Raw genomic sequence first — 4,796 nt, forward strand, 5'->3', positions numbered from 1 at the left:
TTGGATTTATTCAGGGTTTGCATTTTGTTGTAGGAAGTTCAATTCAGGGACAGAATGGCAAGGACCTTGGAAGTTTGGGTAGTAGAGCAAAAGTGACCTTGGGCCTTAAAATCTGAGTAAGGATCAAAGTGAGAATATGTAAGGAAGCAAGAGATGGATAAATCAATGAACTGGAGGTTCAAAAACATTTGAGGAATTGTTGGGGTGGGAACAGTAGATTGATTAGATAGAAAGACAGGAAGTAGTGGTCAAAGAGGGGAGAACTTGAAATGGAATATACAATCACTAATTAACATCCTGTCATTATAGATTAATTTGAAATTACCAGAATTTTAGATAAATGAAATAATACAGTATGTACTCTTACCTGGCTTCTTTCACACAGCCATAAATATTTTCGGATTCATTCATGTTTTTGAGTGTATAAGTAGTTCACAATTTTTTTTTTACACATTCACATGTTGATAGTTACTGGGCAGCTTCCAGTTTCCAGCTAGTACATATAAATCTGTTAAGAACATTCCTATCAAGTCTATGAACATATGCTCTCATTTGTCTTTAGTAAATTCCTAGGAGTAGATAGGCTGAACTATATGGTAGGCATTTGTTTAGCTTTTTAAGAATTTGCAAAATTGTTTTCCAGCATCCATCTGTTTCCTTCTGTTTTCCAAAAGTCTTTCCCTAATGAACAAAAGAGAGCTTATGTCTGGAACATTTGTAACTATCTGTCTCTAAATATCTTAGGAGGTTACAGATTTTATAAAACCATACTTATTTTAGTTTAAGGTAACTATGAAAGCAAAATATATGACCCATATCACTTAATTTTTTAATTTTAAATTTTTTAAATGAAAGATCAATACAACTGACAAACCTCTACAAAAACTGACAAAGAAAAGAAGACACAACTAGAAATATCAGAAATGAAACAGAGAATATCACTAAGGACATAAAAGATATCAAAAGAATAATAAATACTATAAGTAACATGAAACACAATATTTTTATTGAATTACAGTTGACATGCAATGTTACATTAGTTTCAGGTGTACAGCATAGTGATTGGACAAGCATATGTATTATACTATGTTCACCATCAATGTAGTGACCATCAGTTACCATGCAACACTAGTACGATACCAATGACTATATTCTCTGTGCTGTACCTTTTATTCCCCTGACTTTATTTCATAAGTGGAAGTCTATACTTCCAGTTTCCCTTCACCTACTTTGTTTATCTCTCCATCCTCCTCCCCTCTGGCAACAATCAATCTGTTCTCTGTATTTATGAATAAGTTTCTACTTTTTGTTTGTTTATTCATTTGTTTTGGTTTTAGATTCTGGATATATGTGAATCATATGGTATTTGTCTTTCTCTATCTGACTTACTTCACTTAGCACAATATGCTTAGTCCATCCATATGGTTGCAAACAGCAAGATCTCATCCTTTTTATGGTTTCCATTGTGTGTGTGTGTGTGTGTGTCTGTGTATACTCTCTCTCTCTCTCTCTATATATATATATATATACACACATATATACTATATGTATACATATATAGTATATGTATACTATATGTATACATATATATACACATATATACTATATGTATACATATATAGTATATATGTGTATATATATATACATATAGTATATATGTATATATATAGTATAGTATAGTATATATATATAGTATAGTATACATATAGTATATATATAGTATATATAGTATATATATACTATATACTATATATATAGTACATATAGTATATATACATATAGATATATATATGGTAGATATATATGGTTGTGTATATATAGTATACATATATGGTGTGTGTGTGTGTGAATATATATATATATATCTTCTTTATGCATACACACACACACATATATGTATATATATATATATATACACACACATTTTATTTATCCATTTATTTATTGGTAGGCACATGGGCTGCTTCCATATCTTGGCTATTGTAAATAATGTTGCAATGGCATAGAGGTGAATATATCTTTTCAAATTAGTTTTTGGCTTTTTTGGATAAATACCCATTTGGGGTACCATTGGATCATATGGTATTTCTATATTTATTATTTTGAGGACTCTCCATACTGCTTTCCACAGTGGCTGTACCAACTTATATTCCCACTAAGAATGCATGAAGCTTCATTTCTCTCTAAATCCTCACCAGCACTTGTTTTTCCTGTCTGTTTAATTCTAGCCATTCTGACAGGTGATATCTCACTGTGGTTTTGATTTGCACTTTCCTGATGATTAGTGGTGTTCATCTTTTCATGTGTCTGTTGGCCATATGTATGTCTTCCAAGTTTATTCTTGTGGCTGCTGAGAAGAGGTGTTAGTCTTTCACTACAATAGGCTTCTCCATAGGGACACTCACAACATGGTTTCCTCCAGAGTGAGTGACCCAAGAGCAGAGAGAGCACGAGAGAACCAAAACAGAGCTTGTGCTTTTATAGCCATCACTTTTAGAAATGACGTAACTTTTCCAACTGTTACTGTTCACATAGGTCAATGTGGGAGGTGACTACCCAAGGATGGGACTATCAAAGTGTGGGAATTTGGGGGGCCAATTTAATGGCCAATTGCTACACTATTCCAGTTGTTCTATATATGTGTTTGATCTGCAGACACATAGTTCTATGTGTACAATACTGTGATAACAAAATAAAGAATTGAGGTGTAATTAACTACTGGTATCCATGGTAGAGAGTGTACTTAGTGGGAAGCTTCACCATTACATGCATGCTGTGTCAATAGTCACAAAAGGTGTGATGGGATTAATGTAAATCCATCTTATCCTAGTAGAAGTCCTAGAATGTATCTTCTAATGGTGAATTAACTGTGCTCTGTATATGAGGCAAATTTAAACCTAAGCACATATTTTTAATGTATTTGGGAGGCCAGATAATGTAAACATAAGTTATTAACCAGTAAAAATCCATTCTAGTTTCATGTGTGTATACTTGCAGTATAACATCAGGCAAATCACTTAACCTCTCTGAGCTGATTATATCAACCAAAAAATGAGAATATTGTATTAAGTGATTTCTAAAAAGATGCTACTTGTAAAAATGTGTATTTGATGACATTCTAAATATAGGAAATTCCCAATAAGATTCATTTAGAAGATGGTTATCTTTATGATAGCATTTCTACAGTATGATCAATGCATCATAAATGGGCCCATTTATGTCTAACTGAATCAGGGCTAAAATAAAACATCTTTAATAGAACAAGGATATGGCAGTGTTTACTTATAACAAACTGCCATGTGTTGGGCCTTTGGATAAACAAGGCTGGTGTTAGAGGATACTAGATAAACACTGCAGATTCCTTCTGTAAGGGCAAGAGGGGAGTGCCCCTAAATTATAGTTTTCATAGGTTATATATGTAAAGTGGTTGTGTCTATCCCCACAGTTCTATGCATATACATTTTTAAGACCTTTATTGAGGCATGCTATAAAAGTCACCTACTTTAAGTGTATAATATAATATTTTTTAGTGAAGTACAGAGTTGTGCACTCATCACCACCATCTAATTTTCATCATCCCAAAAAAGATCCTTTATATCCATTTGTAGTCAATTGTTCTTCTAACTCCCATTCCCAAGCAACAGCTAAATCTACTTTTTGTCTCTATAAATTTGCCTTTTCTGGATTTCATACAAATGAAATCATACAATATGGAGTCTTTCGTATCTGGTCCTTTCATACAGCAAAAGTGTTTGAGATGCACCCAATTTGTAGCAGATATCAGCAGTTTGTTCTTTTACTTTTCAACAATATTCCTTTGTATAAACATACCACATTTTCTTTATGTCTTCACCCATTGATGGATGTTTGGGTTCCTTCCCATTTGGAGCTCTTATGAATAATGCTGCTATGAATATTTTGTGTTAAAGCTTTGTGTACATATGGTTCACTCCTCTTGGGTGTATACCTAGTAGTGGGATCAGTGGGTCATATGGGTTAAACTCTATAATTAATTTTTCAAAACACTGCCAAACTATTTTCCACAAGGCCACACCACTTTACATTCCCCTCAACAATATATGCAGGCTTACATTTCTCCGCAGCCTCACCAACTCCTGTTATTATTTGTCTTTTGGGTTATATCAATATGCATTGATGGGCTGTAAGCAAAACTTAAACTGGAGAGTCTCTTCCTGTCAGGGAGACCCCAATCCAGAAGGTCCTATGCCTAACTAACCATGAAATTTTGGGTCAGTGGCCAATGAAACAATTGTTTTCTAGATTAAATTCTTCCTGATTGTACTAAGAAGCAATCCCTACGTAGATGCATATATGGCTGTATGTTATTCTTTTCCCCAAAAAAAGTTTATAAAAAATTCACTTTCCAATATCAAATAGTTGGTTTTATCACACAAACTCACTTTGTAGGTAATAATTAGACCTCAGAAATAAAAATAATTCATTGTAGAAAATGGTCAAAAATTTTTAAATTAATCTAATTTTTTACTACTTAAAAAGTAAGTGTAGACAAGTAAAATTCATGTATTTTATTTAGGGAAAAAATCTGTATTATTTTCTTTTATAGTTGGTTTAAAGGATGTCTAAGGCTTTGTACAAATGTAAATATAAAAATAAAACACAATGTGCACTGTAATTTTTAGAAGCTATATTTTTTTCACCAAGCATAGTAATTTTACTCAACAAATTTTACTCAGTAAAAAATATGCTGAATGAATCTGTCCTAAGAATAAATATCTATTTAGGGGACTAAAACAATACAAAATAATGACTTAGTG

This window comes from Panthera tigris, chromosome B1 (assembly GCF_018350195.1).
Source record: "Panthera tigris isolate Pti1 chromosome B1, P.tigris_Pti1_mat1.1, whole genome shotgun sequence".
NCBI lineage: Eukaryota > Metazoa > Chordata > Mammalia > Carnivora > Felidae > Panthera > Panthera tigris.